Below are 19,554 nucleotides of genomic sequence, written 5' to 3' on the forward strand. Positions count from 1 at the left end.
TGATATTAGACCCAAGTTTTTTGTATGTATATATTTTTCTTCTCAGAATTTCACTGAGAAAGTGAGCTTTTTGTTTTGACATTTGGAAAGAAGCATAGGGTGTATCTTAAACCCCAAAACTGATTTCCCAAAATTGCAGCATCTGAGGTGTCTGCGTTGGACTGTAAGGCCTCAGAGCCCTGCTTGCTGCAGCAGGAAGGATTCAAATGCTGTCTGATTTTTCTTAAAAGGCTTTAGCTTGTTGATTAGTATTGATTGCTGAAGGAATTGGCCACTTGAGTAGATGCTGAATCAAATAATCCCCTTGGTTCTTGCTTTGCAAATCCATTGTCGTGGAACAAGCTGCTTGAGAAGCTTTGCATACGTGCCACAGCATGATGGGAAATTCTCTCACAGTCCGACTGGTAAAAATTACACATATTTTCTTCTTCTTAAAGTACTATTGACAAGTGATATTGGTGTATAAATTTTAGGGTAACAGTTTGCAGTTGCATCTAATAGAATAACAACAAAAGGCCAGGAGTAGCTTTTTGATATATCTAAATCACTTGGACACAGTGAGAGTTAGCCTTCTAAATCATGTAGGTAGTGTTGAAAATTTTTCCCATGTCTTTCTGTCAAAAAAACTCTACAGCTGATTCAACTTCTGACACACACAGAGACAGCATAAATGGAGCATCTGCAGCTAACACAGCTTTTAATTTTGTACTCTAAACTGGTCTCTGGGATGTTTGTGACAAAACCATCAACTGTCCTTGCCCCACCTGCTTGAGAACTTTGCAGTAGTGTAGGGTACATTGGGATGCTGGCTGCGGGGGAGCAGGTGATACTGTAGAAAATAGCAAGGGATTTTGTATGCAGGTTTCAGAGAAGTGCAATGGTTCTGGTCTGTGTTCATTGGAACTCTTAAACTCCAGCTGATATTTTGAAGAGATTACTTGCTGATGTGTGAAAGTAAGGATGAACCAAATGGGAGATGCAGGATTAGTCATGTAAGCCTTGTTTCTGCTTTCTGCTAACTGACTTGTACAAAACCCAGGGAAGTCAAGCAATTCCTGCTGTGGTGCTATTTACAGACCCAGACTTCCTCTGGCTGGAAGACGGTTGGTTACCTGTTACGCACTTTGGGGTTTGACTGCTCTGTTGGTTACCTGTTTCCGTCTTTGATCCTGAATTTCCTCTTGACTACTGCATTTTTGCCTATTGTTTACAGAAAAAGCTCAGCTGAAGTCTTCCTACTGGAATCCTAGTTCTGCATTTCATGTTAGCTATAGCTGTTAATTACTGTGAAAATACTTGGTTTAGTTGGTAAGTTCAGATAACCAGTTACTAAATACTTCTCACTCCATTTATTCCTATTCTATTTTAAAGTATTTTGGATTCTTTGATTAAAGGAAGAAATAATTCACATGGGAAATAGGAGCTGTGGAAACACTTCTGAACTTGGAGGGCAGTGGGGAGTATATACTGTAAGTCATGAATTGTATAATATTTTATTGGGCATCCATATAGTGCAGCTACACCTTTGTGTTAGGAACAGCAGAATTGTCAGTAATGAGAGTTTTGTTCAGGAGGTGATCCTTGTAAAGGGTCCTTTGGAGACAGTCTGTTTGTCCTTTGCTTTGGTTTCTGATTAGATTCCTGAGGCTGAATTTCTTCTAATGAAAGATTAGTTCTTGGATGGATTTCCAGAGGAATAGTATTGGTTAAGAGCTGTTTGTGACCGTCTGAACTTTAGGACAAACAAATGTGCTAGAGGTGGGAAATACAGCCACATTTTATATATATATATATATATGCACACCTGGTTTATGGTTAACCAAACATTCTTCCCCCTCTGGGAGACTGATACTTAGAGTTCCAGTCATTGAGCACTGATGGCAGAAGCCTATCACAAAAGAAAGAAACATCAGAACTGGTGAACAGGACAAGAGGGTTCATTTTTTTAAGATGAAAAAAAAAAAAAAAAGTCAGAAGTAGTTTAAATGTAGGTTTTAATTACAAAATAATATGAAGCGTTAATATAATATATACTTGTTAATATATATATATATAAGAAAACTTGTCTAATTTAGACAATAATAATGATGTGTCTGGTATTGTCTTTGAACATGGCATGCGAACAAGTTTCAATAGGTGAATGCCTTTCAGTTTTGAGGTCTCTGGACTTCCTAGACCCTTGGGATCATTAGCAAATCTTCTGAAAATGGTCGACATTTCTTTCCTAGCAAAAGAAGCGCGTTAGTACGCACTGGTAATGTTCAGTTCTTTTCCTCAGGCCCACCATGCTCTGCTTTAGGTAGAAATGGATGACTGAGCACCCGAAGCAAAATTGGTTGTCTTCTGCTGGTTTTAAAACCCTAGAGCTAATCCACTGGTTTTAGACAGCTCTTCTGTAATGTGTATGCAGTGTGTTGAAATCATAGTGCACTGCACAAGTCTTTACTAGTAGCCGTATTGTTGCCAAATGATCTCTGCTCATTGATACTAAATTTTCTCTGTTATGCATGTAACTTTCCCTGGAGTGATGCAAAAGTAGATCACCAAAAACGTTTTCTGAAATGGAAATGTGTTTGAAATCTCATTATTAGTGGAGGTTTGACAGTTGTTTGGCTTTCTTATTTTAAGCTACTTTTATCATAGACTCAGTTTATAAAAATAAAGGGGGACAGGTGTTGTGTACGCATAGATACTGCTGTATAAGACCCAAACATTGTACAGAAAGGTCCCATCTCTGAAACTAACAGAAGTCAAATAGTTAAGCCTCAGGTGTGGATCTGTGATAGTTACGTTAAACGTGCAATACTATAGCAGAAGATGCATCTCTTTTCTGTGCTGACATATCCCTTACAACACTGATGAGAATTTGAAAGGCTTTAACTATTAGCTCAGAGTTGCTTTCTATCAGAATTAGCTGCAGTTGTGATGGGAGTTGTGCTTGGAGATCTTAGAAAGTTTGTTTTGCAGCTTTTACTTACATCGTCTCATACAAGCCTTGCATTGGTTAGGAAGGGGAAATAGTAGGGGCTTGAACACTCCCACTACATTTTTTAGCTAGAGATCCAGATTGTGGTGTCAAAATACAAATTCCAGATAATTTATTGGCAGGTTAATGTGCTTTACAGGCTAGGCAGAATTTAACAGCAATTGTAGCTTCTTGAAATGTGCATTCTTGGTGGGGGGTGGGGGAGAGATGTGAATTTGAGTGGTTAAAAAGCAATGAATTAAATACTTTAAAAAAATACAAGTAATTAATACCTTTGGGCAAAAAAAAGAAATACCATTTCCAACACATTTTACAGGGATGTGCTTAAAGCCAGTGTCAGAACTCCACAGACTCCTCATAAATGTATCTTGAGGAATGAAGAGCACAAACCAAAGCAGACCCTTTTCCAGCCCTTTTTTCAGCCCCAGTGTAGTTGGCTGCTCAGCCTGTGGTTTGTTCAGCTGCGGCAGCGGCTTTGTGTAGGCAGCCGTGGAGCTGGTCCAAGTGCCTCATGTCAGTGCCCTGATTTCCATTCCCCTTATTTTCGCAGTTGGCGCAGTGGTACACTGCTTATGGCCTGAAGGACAGGTGAGCATCTTCTCTCTGGGGTTGATGCTGGCTCCTGGACCAGTGTGAAAGCTGGTAGTGGTTGTGCGTTACATTAATAATACGGGCTATTATGCTTATAGTTCTGTATATAGATAAGGATTAATATTACACTGACATTGATTGTGAATTACTTAGTTTGTTGATATATCTTGAAATCAATTCAGTGATGTAATAGCTCTTGTATTATTTCTTTAAATACTGTATTACCTTCCTTGGGACTCAGTATAATGAGACATAAGCATGTCTTAAATTGTTGTGGGTTTTTTTTTTTTCTTTTCTGTTTTACATGGTGTAATTTTGCACTACTGATAGTTGGAAATAAGTATCTTTGTATTTTATAACAGAGTTGTCTGTAAACAATCAGGCTAGGAAATGTTTTTCTGTGACAGAAGCTTTTCCTGGCTACTTTCGTATCAACATTTGGCATTATCTAGTTACTCGGCTTGGTGCATTCTTGAATCGTTTTCAGGGGAAAAAAATTAATCTCCATAGGTCTTAGATTTTTGGGAGCAGACAAAGATTCTTTCTGTGCTATTTTCTAAATCTTTAACATTCCAGTTTTTTCTGCATGAACAGAAATGTTCTTTGAAGGAATTCATGTCATTGTGGGGAGTGTAACACTTGGTCATGAGTCTTTCCTGCTAGTAGTTTCTAAATGGGCCCTGGGTGTGGGCATGTATCTCTTGAGCAGTCCTCAGCATAGCATTCAGCTTCCTGTGTGATGTGCCTGCACCGTGCTCCAGAGCTATTATTACAGATCATTTAAACAGACACAAGGTAGTTTAAAACAAATTAATTTGAGTTCCAGTAGCAGGGCTGCTGGAGGGCGAAGGTTTCACTGGCTGAATACCTAGCCAGAGCTGGTGTTTCTGTGTGTTTCACATTGATGTTTTTATGGCTGTGGCTCACCTATGGTAGCTGCTTTAGAGGTAGGTCAGATAGGTCCTTGCATACTGCAGTCATACCTGGCTTGTCGCTGTAGATTGTGTTAACCTCTTTGCTGCATTTGAAGCTAGTGAATTCCAGTAAAACTGCCGAGGATGGAAGTTGAGAGAGCAGCTTTGTAAGACAGGTCTTCAGTCTGTATATAAAATGGACAAAAAAAAAGGGATTTTTGCTTCCCTTCACTGCTAGCCAGCATATCACAGCCAGGCAAGATGCCACCAATTGGCATCTATCTCCAGATTCCCCATATTGACATGAGTCATTCAGAGCTGATAAAAACATTAGGTCTAGTCATAACTTGCCCCAGTAAAGGTTCACAATAGCTTCAAGAGCCTGTCTTGGTCTCTGTCATTTTTCTGAGCAGAGACTGTCAGTTTGACAGTTGGGGTTTTCTGCACATTATCTGTTTTACTGGCTTGGTAGCTGGTGAACACCTTGAGGTGAAATTTTCATCTTGCTTGTTGCTGGATGCTTTACTACTGTCCTCGATGGTCCTTCCCCCTGCCCCTTATGTCATTGAATTAACATATATTTCAAATAGAGATCAAATTTGTAAACACCATTGGGGTGGCCGAAACCACTTTAGGCTGCCGGGCGTGTGAGGTGATCGATGACATCGTTACCGACCTTTACAGGAGACCAGGGAAAGTAGATGGGCCTCCATCCCTAAAGTTGCCACTCCCCCTTATTGCTACCTGTTTACTGCAAAAGACAGAAGCCTTCTTTCAACCATTCTGCTTCACGTTTTAGCCTCTCTCCTGCTGCCAAGAATATTTTTACTCTGCATCAAGAGAAAATGAATTCATGCCTTCAGGATTTGTACTCTTTGCTCTGTGCTATATGATAGCAACCCAGTGAGATGCGCAAGTGGAAACTGCATTAATGATTGATAAAAGCTGAGAGCTGTTTAAATTTTTTTTCCTGTTTAATGACTATCAATAATTTAATGCATTTACTGTATGTTTTTAAGAAATAACACCCATATTACAGGCTTGGGTTTAATAGGCTAAATGATTCAAGCTTCAAAAAATACAGATTTCCAACATGTAGCGTATCCTCTTTTTAATTAAGAGTAAGACAAAAATATGTAATCAGGCTTGTAGGATGGAGATAGTTCTTGTGAAACAAGTGTTTCCACATGCCCCTTCCCCACCCTTGTTATCTTCTGGGCTGTTGTCAAGTCAGCATGTGGCCCCCCAACAGTGGCACACAGGTGCCCATGCTACCACGCCAGCAGGGAGCCCCAGGAGGATGCTGCTCTCCAGAATTTGGCCATGTGCCTGACTTTTCTGTCCCTTTATGTCCTAGGTCCCAAGTCCCACACCACCATTATTTTAGCTGGTTTATCAGCATCCTATCACCTAAGTCATCTGGACATGGTTGGGGAGTGTGACTTTAGAGAAATAATTGCTTCCTTCAAGATCTAGCTTAAAAGAGAGGAATAAATATTTTGAAAAATTATTCCCCACTCTGTTTCTTGGGAAAGGACAGAATTTTTAAAGTGATGTGCATCTTCTGTTGTGCTTGCATGCACTGTGTTTGGTCCTCAAGGCTTTGCATATAAAATTTGGGGTATGAAATCTTGGTTGTCCTAGGTATGTACCTTTTTTGGGGGTTAAGAGAATTAAATCTTTTTTTCATTATTGTTGGTTGTTGCAGTAAAATGGTAAGTAAATGTCATGCATAGGTTAGTGTGTTTTAATAAGCATGTTATCTAAATGCATGCGTATGAATAGTGCTTCTGTAAACTTAGATTTTCACATGGGCAAATGTCATTTGGGAAGAGCTTTTTTCAGGATCTAAGGAAAGCAGATGGGGAAGTACAGATAGGTATAACATTTAAGCTGCAGAAGAGAATTGTGTAAACACTTCTAAATAAAGATACAGAAATATAATACAATTGGCATTTGAATTAAAGGTAGTTTAAATTAATAAAAATTATGCTTCTTGCATAGGAACTGTATTTCATGTAAGTAAAGCAAAGAGTCTTCTATATAGACATCTGTTGATGGGTAGATCCTGTGAGTTCACTAAAACCTGTGCAAATCAAAGGAAAATATATTCAGGAGATCTGTGTTCTTACCATGTTTTTATCCTTTTTCTGTGTTTCTGCAAGGATATTTCGATAACTTTTTCTTGGCTATTTGCGATAGATATTTGAGAAGAGCTTCCTGTCTTTTTGCAGATACACAGTATCTGGGTGAACAGTATTTACGTTCTAAGAAGCTTTTTTCCCCACAGATACCTCCAGTACAAGTGTTTGCGGTGGAAGTGCTTACCCTGCTCTGTGTATACAGAATACATATGCTCACACACACACATACATGCATGGATAATAGGGCTATGTTATTTAATTTTTATTTATATATAATAAACATATTTCTATATCATAAGCATAATAAAATATGTTTTGTTTATACTAAATTAAATGGCATTCGCTAATTTCTAGCTTGTTACCTTTATGTTGCTGTAGGTAAGCACTGTGTTGTATGTAAGTTTCATTTCATATTGACTCTGTCCAAACTGTAGATATTAGAAAATAGATTGGAGAAGGCACCTGCTGCAGGGGGAGGTGAGGTTGCAGGTTTCAAAACACAGGGTTTAGAGCCCTGCCCTGAGACTGGAGAGGGGTGCCCACAATATCTGGGAGGTGCCACTGCTATTAGTGGTAGAGAGCCTGTGGACTGCTATGTCTTAGTAAGGTATGTGGGTGATACTTGGTACTGTTCTGAGAAACATTTTAACTACAGGTTGTACAAGAATGTGTGTGGAAAATGGTGGAGGTTTTTTTTTCAGTTTCATCATGATGGTTAAGAGTAGGTATTTTAATCTTTTTTCCTTAACTTGCTTGTTTGTTTTTTACAATGAGAAATTGAGATTACTTCTTCCCTCAATAGATATTCATGGATCAGTTATTTTATTACCTCTCCTAGATCAAGAGGTTGAAAAATAAACAGAAAAAAAGGAAAATCATTTTTATGATGATATAAACTTGACCTGTTTCTATTAGTGCACACTGAGTGCGCATGTTAATTAACTGAAGAAAAGCAGCTGTTTGTTAAACTTAGATTGAAGAACCTTGAGAGCACTTTTTTCCCTCCCTAGTAAATTGTGTGAGGTGGTGATGATGTCTTACCCCGCCCCTGCCCCTTTTAACCCCTGTTTTGCCACCTTATGATATGAACACTGTTTGGCAAGGGGACAGTTTCATAGAGCAGCATTCTGAATTAATTCTTTCCTCTAGTTCTTGGCGTAATGGAAGTCATAAACATTGTAGGGCTAGAAAATCCAATAAACTAGGAAATCTTTCAGGTTGGCTGTGTGGAATGGAGGTTCCCTTTAACAGAGCAGTTCCCTAAAGGGCTGATGGGGTCTCCTGATAGGGGTCAGACAGGATAAGGTGAGCAAGCTTTTTGCCAGTTGTGTGGTGGAGACTGGAAGTGAGGGGAGTTACTTCCTCAAAAGTCTTTATTTTCTGAACTTAAAAAGTCTCTGGATCAATGAAATTAAGAACTAGATCCTGGCAAATGTCATGCAGGATCTTTGTGTTTAACTGCGAGAAGTGGGTCAGATTTGAGTAATGCCTAGAAAAACCACTATATTTTCATTGTGCAGCAGGAAGAATAAATCTAGTGCTGATCATTCTGAAAGAAGGGTGAAGTTCTAGTCAAAGTCAGATCCTTCTGAATCCCTGATCCAGGTTTCAATCTTCATCTCAGGTACTGTCCAGAATCAGCATGCGTAGTGTGAGATTTAATGAAAACCCAGCATCTGCTGGTGGAATTGAGGATTATTTTCATTAAGCTTGATACATGAAAGCAACTCGGCTAAATCCACAGCAGCAGTTGACTTGCACGCAGTCTGAGGGTGTTTGTCTTTAACATATGCCTCTTCATTTAGCTAATGTTGATGTCAACAATTTGTTTGGTTTGATACAGTGTTTCCCAGTTTTCTGTTTGTTTCTGTCTTGTAGTGGCTGTATACCCAAAACATTTTGACATTTTTCTTATACAAAGTATCTCTTTGTATGCCAGAAACTTACTCAAGGCTTTTGGTAAGTCATTTCACTTGCTTTCTCCACATACAATTTGAGTTTCAGGTAATGCATTAATTGAGCTTCTTACTTTTTTTCTATTTTTTTCTTCTCCCCCTGCCCGCCCCCCCCCCCCCCCCCCCCCCCCCCCCCTTTGCCTGTGAATTTGAGAACAGAGCAATCTCATCTTCTTTGGGGCAAGTGATGTTAAGTCAAAGCTGCATCCCTAAGTATGACATCCCTTGAGTCAAAGCTACATCCCTTATGACAGATTTCTGTCTCCCTGAGAATGTTAAAAAACTTTCATTTTTTGCACTTAGCCTTCTTTTTTGCCACTTCTCGATTTTATGGTTGATTTAAAAATATGCTTCCTCCAAATCTTGTACGTCTGCTTTAAATTATTTCTCCTACCAGCAATTGGATGAAAGTGTAAAAATTTTAAGCAGTTGAAATGTAACCAGTCTATCAATTCTTAGCAGACTTAACCTGACACGTTGGGGGGGGGGGGGGGGGGGGGGGGGGTCTCTTATCAAGGAGAGAGGTGCTGTCTAAAGCATCATTTTGATTTAATAACAAAAAAGAAAAGCAAATGATGCATTTGATTTAGGGGTATGAAACTAGTGTGTGATTGCGGGGAGGTGGGGGGTTTACGGTTGTTTTTGTTTCTTCTTGTATTTTGCAACCTGGTCTGTGCTGAGCTGCTCAGTAAGTATTGATCAGTACATAGCCTCGGGATGTACACATGTCAGGAGCAGTTCACTGATGGTCATTTCTTCTCTGTCCCCAGAATGAAGGCTGTAGCACTGTTTCTGTCTTTGAAAAAGTGGAACACTGTTGAGTACTCCAGGTGTTGGCTTGAGTTGGTTTGCATCAGCACAAGGGGGCTGAAATCTGACAGAAATCAGAAATGTGATTGAGGGGCGTAAGACATTGAGAAAGTGAAATTAAAGTGTGGGAAGGCTTGCCTTTAGGAAGGAGGTTGAGGAGGCAGATTTTTGAGCAGGTGCTTTTTTGTGTAGAGATCCATTCTTTTGCAGTGTCAGATTATTGCTAGGCCTATTTATGGGGTGAACGTAACAAGGCGGAAGAGGTTTTGAATCACTGATCTTGTTCTTTCTCTTCTTAGTACACTTTTTCTGTGTGTTGTCTTTGGTGATCTTTATTTAGGTTTTCATTGTTTATTTACACTGCCACTGTAACTTCATGAATTCTTTAAATCATTCCCTATCTAGAGGGGAATCTGGACAGACGTATTCTTGCAGCTTTAAGTCCTGCTGACAGGAGGAGAGAAGAAGAGAGCTTTTGTCCTCTAGAGAAAAGTAGGGACTATGGCCATTTAGAATTGGACAGACATGGTCGGCTTTGAAGGGAAGTGCTGTGATGGGAGTGCTGCCTTTTATGTTGCTTCCTCTCTGTTGGAGCCCCTTGTATTAAATCTCTTTCGGGAGACTGGATCCGTTTGCAGTTGCACACTGTTAGCAGGTGTGGTAATTATGTTTTAGAGGGATGATGGAGGTGTGGGGGGAAATGTAAGGAAGCATAGACTTTCTTACCTTATTTTGAGAGCTTTCATTCAGACATTCCATGGGACAGTAAAGGATAGGGTTTTCTGTATGAATATAAGCCAACAAAATGTGATGGAGAACAGACTGGATGTGTTTCCCTTTGCTGATTCCCCATGGAAAACCTTGATTGCCATTTCCTCAAATATGTTAATGTCTTGCATGCACCCTTTAAAATAAATTTCCACTTGATTTTCCTGCCTTTCATCAGAGGCAGGTACTAGAGGTAGGGAGGGGCCCATTAAATCTGGGTGTCTGTAAGTCTCTTTAAATTCATGTTAGGAGTAGGGCAGAGAGAGGTGGTCTGAGGTGAGGGATTATGGTTTTATGGGAGTGAAGCTGGATTGCTAAATGGTATATTTAGTCACAGAAAAGCTTTTTGGTTCCCCTTCTCTTCATTCTGATAATTAATTTTTTTCCTGCTATTGTTACTGAAAGATTCAATATAGCTGGAGTAGGTTGCCTCAAGAAAAAGAGTAGTTGTCTTGGAATAAAAGTATTATTAGTTGCATATGCCTCATAATTCTAGGTGTGATACTTGCAGGGAAGAGTACATCGGCACTTGGATATCAGTATATACCTGTATGTTCAGTATGCATGTTGGAATTTGCCTTTTGCCAACTATTTTGATAGTAAATGTGGCTCATTTGAATTTTTACAGAAGTGGGTGTGAGCTTGGCTGAAGCATATTTACTTAATAGATCGAGTGCTCAAGAATATTTTTGAATGGAACTTTTTTCCATTCTAGTGTGGGCCTTTATCCCATTCTGACATGAACCCAGCTTTGTTTTTTGTAGTAGTAGGCGACTTGGGCTTTATATTCCATATGTTGATAAGGTGATGATGGAAGAAGAAAATACAGGACAGCTCAAGTTGGTATTTTGGAACTGGAGGAGAGGCACAGTGTCTATTCCAAGGAGGAGTTGTAATCTGTAGCCTCTTCAAAGAACATGAAAGCTAATACTTACTGTTTTCATTTTTTTCTTACCCTTTAGGAAATACTGTTGTTCTGAGGCAGAAAACGGCTTCCAGCTCCTTCTCCGGGCACACACCCTGCCCCCCCTTCTTTTTGCCTGAATTAGAAGCTCCAGGAATGTGCTAATCGGCATCGGCCTCTTCAGAAAGGTAAGAGGTAATTGTTATCTGCTTTTCGAGGTGTCTTGCCTGCCTCCCTCCTTCTGGAAAGGAGGGAGATGTTGGAAGTTAGAAGAAGCTTGTCTACATGGAGTTCAGACAAGTCTTCTGGTTAACTTGGATTGCCCTTCTAACAGTGTGTTGCAAACAGAAGCTTCCTGCACTTCTAACTCCACTTCTATGTACAGGATATGGTCCCTTGGGAAAAACCAGAAGATGGGATACATTCTAAATGCTTGCAGAGAGAAAAATAACATAACTGTTGTATTGCAGACTAAATTAACTAAATCTTTGTCTGAATATCAGCTTGGATGAAAAGACAATGAGTTAGGTCTGGAGAAGCCAAGCTGAAGAATTCTGTGTCAGAAAGTGCTGCTTTTATTATTATCATACATGTACATCTACTCAGTTAAACATAGATTTTTGGTTGTTTAATTGTTTTGGTCTTGGGTGTGTGTTTTTTTTAAAACTCGATTGTCGTCTCAGGGGTCCTTCATGGTTTCATGGCTGGTTGTACCACTGACAGATAAGATGGGAACCAGCTGGAACCCCAGCTCTAGCTCTGAATAGTGTGTGTTGTGAAGAGCTGGAAACAGATGGCAATTCTTCACCTCTCCAGACTTTTTTTTTAGTTTTGGACAGAAGTGAAAAATGTGGTGGGTGAGAGTTCAAATGCAGTGCTTTTTTTGTAATACTTCTAAGCAATTAAATTTTGTAGTTATTTGGTGATGTGATCCACATGTAATGCATGTCTGTCTTTCCACTTCAAGACATTCAATGTATGTGTCAGGGTATATAAAGTACAAAAAATTAGTGCTGTGATTCACAGAGCAGCCTGAGCTGCATGAGTAGTCAGCTGCTAGACAAATGCATATATATATTGCAGTACCAAAACTAAATATTTAGTTAGGTATTTGCTTAGGAACTGGCTGCAATGCTTTGAGATGTCATTTCCCATTCCATCTTTGTGAAAGACATTCTGTCTAGACCTCAGCCATTCCAGTTCACAGTTGATGTCTTAACTTAAACCAGCTCTGAGAAGGGGTTTATGCTAACTTGCCAGGCTCTGAATTGGGGAGGCCAACGTGTGATATAAATTTTTCTGTCAGATTTGCTCTGTGGTACTAACTTTAGTGAAGGGTTTGGGAAGACAGCGCGATGCAATAATGTCTTAAATTGCCCCAGTGAGATTTGTCAGAGTTCATTTGTCAGACCCCTCAGACTTAGTAAGCATGCTAACTTATCAAGGATAAGCTGCAGACAGGTAACGTGCCTTGGGATGTTCCTTTTCATTCTCCATCTCATTCTTGACGGTGCAGAGGCAAGCTAAGTCTTTACTGAACAGCCACTACCAGTTGCCTGGCTACCTTCTGCAATAAAGCTAATTGACCTAATGGGCAAATGTTTTTGGGAACAGAAGAAGCAGAAGCTGAAGCAGAGACAAGGAGAAGCATACAGACCAGCTAAAGGGTTCTTGAGGCGTTTCCAATTTCCCCAGGGCTCCTTCTATGAGATTACCTGTCTATCTCTTTGTCTCGTATCTCTTAATGCAGGAGGAGTGTCAGACTCCAGGCCGCTAATCTTTGTTACTATGGAAAGGCTGGTTACACTGCTCTTCTTGCACTTCAAAAATGGCAATTGCTGGTCCCCAGCTGGTTCCCTGAATCTAACTTAAAAATGGATGATAGCTTTTCTCCTTGGTGCCAGACTAAAGAATGAGCTGCCTGTGCTGTTGCAGGCAGGCATTGCCTCCGCCACTGATGCTGTGGCATGCTGAGAGGAGCCCGCAGAAGCTGCCTTGTGGCCTCTGAACCTATTTTCTCCGAGACAAGTGAAGGCTCTGTAAAATTCTTTTGAAACACAGAATTTTGGGGCACACTGAGACGTGGGAGGCTTGGCTGAGCTGCAGGTGTGGAGGAAAGCTGCTATTAAGATTCGTAGCTCCAGCCGAGTTTTTGTACAGTTTCTGAATGCCTTCAAACTCCCTGGGTTGGGGGCTGAGGGAAGCACAAGCTTTGCAAGCTGTTTTGCAGGATCGTGGGCATCGGTTGTTGTTACTGTCTCCCTCCCAGCACACGTCTTATGTCTTATGCAGTGACGTGCAGTGGAGAGAAGTGCCCCTGCTGAATTCATAGGGTCAGCTGAGAGGCCGTGCAGAGCCTACTGCCATTTCCCTTTGGCTGGACGCTTCTGTTTGTCCCTGTCTTGTGGCACTGGAAATTTGGAGGGGATTCCCTGGCTGCTGCTCCCCTCCTTACCCTGCATATGCTTCCTGAGTTGCAACACATCAGACGGCTCAACCCTCTGAAGCCATGGTTTGGGAACAGCTCCAGCACGAACACTTTGTCTCTATGTGCTCCTTTCTGTCCTCACAAGGAGAGGGAAACTGTCCCCATGTTGGATAGGGTCCCTTTCCAGCTGCTGCAGCGACTTGCACACCCGGGAAGTGTATGTTGCTCAACTCCTTTAAATGGTACCTTTGTGAAACATGCTTTAACTGTCTGCAAATGTATGGTATTTAAGCACCAGTCTGTATTATCAAATGCAATCATGCAGACTGTATTCTTCGGGGTGAAAAGCTTTTGGAGGACAGGCTGGATGTGTTAGTGAAATTTGAGAACCAAAGCAAAAGGAAAATCTTGCCCATGTGTTGGACTAGAGCAGGTTCAGGAAAAGGTGGAGAACCGGGAAGCATATACCCCTTCCCAGACTGGAAAAGTTGAAGGGGGACAGAAGGGAGGGGAGAGGCAGGGCAGGGACAAGGTAACAAAAGATCAGGCTGGCTAGCGGCCCACAGTTCGCTGTGTTTTGTTTGCTGCCTTTAATGCTGTGCTTTCCTCCCCCATTTCCTCTAACTAAATTTGGGCAAAGATCACTTTCAGTGTTTTTCTTGCTTGAAAGAGCCATGGTACCTCCATTCAGATCGTTTCAGAAGTTGTGTTTCTTACCAGTGCATCTGGAATTATGATTTTGCACTGATTTTTGAAAGAACGTTTATTTCCCTCATTATTTCCCCATTTTCCTGTCTCTTATTTGTATCAGCCTGAACCATCTCCAAAGGAAAGGTGATACTGCTGCTAGCTAACATTTCAGGTGGGTGACACTGTATGTTAAGCAGCATGCCTGTAATAATTTACCTGTCAGTGGGAAGCTTACCCCGTTTGTTTGTATTTCTCTTTTCCTATATAAATCAAGTTCCTAGCTTTTGAGCATTTGTAGAGCATTTCAACAAGGTGTTTGTTTCAAGTCTTGGAATTTGTTCCTCCTCAAATCCTTTGAGATAAGTATGGGGTTAGAGTTTCTCATTCAGTGACTGTATTCAGTAAAATGAAGTGTCTGTCAAAGCTATGTAGCACCTTATGAGAGAATGACAGGTTCTTCCAGAGTCCTCAGTTTGCAAAGCCTTAGCCATCTCCCAGTTTAAATCAGGACTTTACCACTGCTTAAGGCCTTTAAGTACTTAATTAACTTTATGTTAACAATGAGCCTTTGCTCTCTTGTTTTTTAATGAAACCTTTGATATTTTTCTGATTTTCCTTTCATGAAGGTTACAGGTTTTAATTTTCTATTCTGATATGGAGAAGATTTCAATCTTAAAAACTTTATTGGAGAAGAAGAATGATTTCCATCCCAACAGTGCTATTTTCAAGTCATTTGTACATATAGAATCTGTTTACTATGTAGTATATAGCATAAAAAAGAAAAATTCAGAAAGCTGGATGCTTATTTTGTACCTCCAAAAATATGGTTTTTAAACATCTTCAATGGTTTTAAATGCATAGAAAGTGGAGAGTTCAAAGCTGAAATTAACTTGTTCTTAAATAATTTCTTTCACAAAGTCTAAAAAGTATTAAGAAGCACAGTAAGAATTTGGCATATCTGGGCACAAGAAGGTAGGTTAAAATGGTAGTAAGAGACATGAGTTTGAATTTTCTTATCCTTTCAGTTGTCTGGGTCAGCTCGTTTCTGAGGGCTGACTTCACAGGTCCCTGCAAGTGAGTAAGTAAATAGGGTTGCAGGGAGGGGTGGTGAAAAGACTGCAAGGGCTTGCCTCAGGGCATCTGTATGTCTGTATCTGTGTGGAGGCCTGGAAGGTACTGTCTTCTCCCCCTCCCCTGCCCCGCTGGTTAAAACACTTCAGTTCTGTAGTGCTAGCAGAGCTCTGGGTCACTTGGCTTTCCTCCAGTTTCAGCAGTTATGGTCTGCCTACCTCTCTTGTCCTTAATGCAATTTGTGGAGTTTTTGGTGGTACTCACGGTCATCGTGTGTGCGGTGTACAGACCTACTTTTGAGTACGAAGCTGATTTTACTTATTTAGGAGTAAGCCCTATGTGGAGCGGTGTGTTACCTCTTGCTGGGGCTTCCTTTCTTTCCCTGCTCTGCCACCCCAATGAACTGCAGTTGGGTCATTGTTCTGCTACTCTTTGCATCCACTCCTCGGTGTTGAAGGGATGGTTCTGGAGGCCAGGTGTCTGCCCACCACCTGCCCTGGTGTGCAAGTAATAGCCCTGAGCATTGAGGTGGCTTTTTGCACTCTTTGGAGCTTTGCAGGTGTGCTAGGAGGAGCTCTGGTTTGAATGACTTGCAGTGGCTGCTGCAGAGTGCTGGGATTACAAACCGACAGTGCAGGAAGTTTTTTGGAAAGAGCCTGTGGTGCTAATCCATAATTAGTGGCTGAGAGGAACAAAGTGTAATGCATGGGTATTAGTGTAGGTGGCAGTTTTTGGTATTTTGCTTTTGCTTGTATTACTTGTTAATCCCTCAGAAATAAAGCTGGAAGGTCCAAGTCAGTTTTGAATGTTGTCCTTAATGTCCTTAATACGCTGTTGAAGTTACAATGGAAAAAGACCTGTTTTGTTGCCTGATTTCCTTACAAAGTGATGACCATCCTCTTCTGCTACGGGCCAACCTATCTGGGTGCATACTGCTCCATCCTTCAGCTATGCAAAGACACCTGTGAATTCCTTGTATGTTTGAACAATTTGCCCATTAAAAACCAAAACAAAACTAATAGCAAAAACCAAACCAGAAGAATTTTTCTTCCCAAAACCAAATATTTTAAAGTATGAACATATAATCATGAGTTAGTGTTTCAAAGCCATGTTTCCCAGTTTTGTTTGTCTCCTACTGTGTCTGGTATATGCATGGTTTAAGGTCTAGAAAATGTGGTGCTGCCTGGGGTGTTGGGAGGACTTGGGTGCTGCTTACAGCTCTGGTGATGGTGAGGGGGGTCATTCATCCTGTCTCATCCCTTTTGGGCTTACCCCATGGGAACCCTCCTGTTCAGTTAGCCCAGGCATTATAGTAGAGAGCTGTGCTAACATCTTGTCAGCTGTAGGACAGAAGACACTTGATCTCGCAGGAAACCTTGTGTTATAAAGAAATTTTGTCTGGAATAATTCTGTGCAGATTTGAACTGGCTGGGTAAATTTATACTGGGAAGTGCTTTGTAAGATGTGGCCTGAAACATTTTTGATCTGGTACTGATGTCCTTAAAAGCCAGATGAAGTGCATCAGTGACTCATGGTCACTTACTGCCCTGCTGTGTGATGTAAACCAGATCTTCCTTTGGTGCCTTCCCTCATAACAGCCCTGTCTGGCTGGGCCGTGAATTTCAGGCTTGTGCTCATCGTCCATGGTTCATAACCTAAACATGCTCTTCTCTTGAAAGAGACCTCTTAAACTGCTTGTAACATAAATACCAAGTTTCCAGGCACTTTGGTAATATTTTACCTGTGGTTTACCTTGATTGAACAGGAATTTAGACCTATAATGTTAGGGTAACGCAGGAACTTTATTTCCCCTTCCCCCCTTCCTTCAAACTATGAGTTTCTTACAATTTTAGGATCTTTCTGTCCTCTCTGTGAGCAGTGTTGCAAAAGAATGGACGCTTAACTTTTTGAGGAAGATAAAGGAAAAAAAGGGAAGGTGGATGGTTTGGGGTTTTTGTGGTATTTTGTTTGGTTGGTTTGGGAATTTTGTAAATTATTTTTTTACCCCCTACTTCCCAAACACCTTTGGGTATTTGTGACACTCATAGAAATCAATTGAATAGAGATGAAAATTGGGTATATGAAGTGAAGCACTGTTTGCCAGCAAAATGAGCAGCTATGATATATTTCAGTCTTCAGATGCTTGGCTAAATAGCGGTAACATACGTTTTTTGCTGCTAGAAATTGAGATTTTGGCGGTAATATGCAACTGTGAAATCTGTAGGCATATACTGTAGCAGAAGCTGTCTTTATTCATATACAGCACATGGTATTTGGCTTGGGAGAAAGTTCTTAGCTCTCTAAGAAAGTCAGGTTTTTGATGGAATTGACTGCTTTGTGCTTCATATTTAAAATCGGTTCATTCTGGGATGACAAGTGAGTTGTATGTATTAATGTTACTGTTGTTTCTCCCCTGTTCCCAGCAACCCAGTGTATTTCCTTGGCTCTTTCTTCTTTCCATGCTGTGTCTTTTCAAGCTTGTGATCATAATTACAGTGAGAAGTAGATTATATCCATCTGTATATTCCAGCAGGGGAATTAAGCCTTGGATGAGTTTTGGACTGTGAGGCCTTTCCTTCTTCATCTATCTATAAAAGTGTTTGTGGTATGCTGGAAGGGTACTGGGGGTGTCAGTCCGAATGGCCTAGGAATACAATGTTGGTATAAGGAGAAGAGAGAACAAAAGGAAAAGGATGGAAGCATGCAAGTGGTGGTTCACTGGTGTCACATTAATAGAATCCTCAAATCAAGTGCTCATTCATTTTAACCAGAGGTTAATTAGAGTGAGTAGATAAAATGATAAACTGCTTTTAATGAAGTGAAGCAGCTTTATTAGCAGTAAGCAAAAGGCAAAATATTTGGTCTCTGGCACATGTGGTTTTCATGGGGACTGTGGTTTGCCACCAGCTTTGGAGCACACTAGCCTTTTTCTTGCTGTGCTCTGCAGGCCATGCTCTCTTCGTGTTTCAGCATGTGGCTGATTCAGAGTGCAGGAGATCGAATCAAATCAGAAACAGGTATAAGATTTAAAAAACAGAAGAAGTGTTCCTTACAGATCTTTCTCTATGCTAGAGACTAGCAGTTGCCAACTTCCATACTTCAGATGCTATTATTTTTCTTTGGAGATAACAGGCTTTATGCTTACACAGCAAACAAGCAAACAAACAGAAACCTGGTGTGAGAGTGACCCTGTTTGAAAGGCAGCCATATGATACTGCTGAATAACTGCTAACACAACCTAGAAACCAATCAGTAGTTATCCACCAATTTGCAACTTCAGAACAGAAACCCACCAGGGAGTTACTGCTTGTGTATGTGTTTAGGTGGAGGGCCAAAGCCAGCCTGTCATTGGCTACTAAACCCTTGTTCAAATGATCCTCTGTCCTCAGCAGTGCATCTGTGCTGTCATGGTGTTCCCCAGTGCGTCTCCTGAAAAGCTGTAGAAGCCATCAGATGCGCGATGATGTGCATGGCCAGTCCAGGGTTACAATGGGAAATGCCTAAAAAGTTATAGATAAGTGAATGACGAAAGTACATGTATAAAGAGGGAAGCTTTGTGGAATGATGAAATCATTTACATTGGGCTAAGTTAAATTATTGTAGACGTCCACATCGAGGCTTGAAATTTAACTTCGCTTATGACTGTATAAAGATCCTTTCTGAAATAATGGACAAATTGCCAATTTTAGTTAAAAGTCATGTTACAGCAAACTCCTTACAAACTGGCAGTGTGATAAGGCTACTGTAGATGAACGTGATTTGAGCATAGGATGCTGGCAAGTAAATTGTCTTCCCCCCACCAGCGTTTCCTTAAAAGACTGTGCTTCCCACCGCCATTCAAGTGTAAATCCCTTTGTAACAAAGGGGCGGCTGGCAGCTCCACCGGTTCGAGAGTACAAGTGATCTCGCATGCTTGAGTTGAAAGCTTGAATCCCTAAAACGGAGAATGCTGCTATAGAGGGAGACTTTCAAAAGGCTTCTGAGAATGGCAGGGGGAAAAGCTGTTGAGATCCTTGAAAGCACAGTGGCAATTTTTCTCTTCGCCATAAAATGACCTAGAGATGAGCTTGACAAAGGGAAAGCTGCTGTTCAGGTGAGGTTGCAATCACCAGCTCTTGGAGCTGTGTTTTACTTGCTGTCCCCCTTAGGAACAGCATGCTTCTCTACTTGCCAGCACTGTATGTGGTGCCAATATTTTGTCTACAGCATGTATTGAGTTGCTTTTAGTTTTCCTGTTTGGATTTTTCTTTTTAACAACTTCATGTTGTGAGTCTCAAAGCTTCAGAATTGTAA

At 40.8% G+C, this 19,554-nt stretch overlaps 1 protein-coding gene across 6 annotated transcripts in view; it reads left to right on the forward strand.

Moving 5' to 3' along the window:
* The window catches only part of ZMIZ1 (zinc finger MIZ-type containing 1), a 359,397-nt gene that overhangs the window by 40,375 nt on the left and 299,468 nt on the right, over positions 1 to 19,554 (forward strand). For all 6 annotated transcript variants that reach the window (XM_080400881.1, XM_080400877.1, XM_080400885.1 and 3 more), the window contains exon 2: positions 11,131 to 11,260. The gene's annotated coding sequence lies outside the window, so the exon portion shown is untranslated. The remainder of the gene's footprint in view (positions 1 to 11,130; positions 11,261 to 19,554) is intronic.

The sequence above is a fragment of the Falco punctatus genome (genome assembly GCF_963210335.1).
Source record: "Falco punctatus genome assembly, chromosome: 9".
Classification (NCBI taxonomy): domain Eukaryota; kingdom Metazoa; phylum Chordata; class Aves; order Falconiformes; family Falconidae; genus Falco; species Falco punctatus.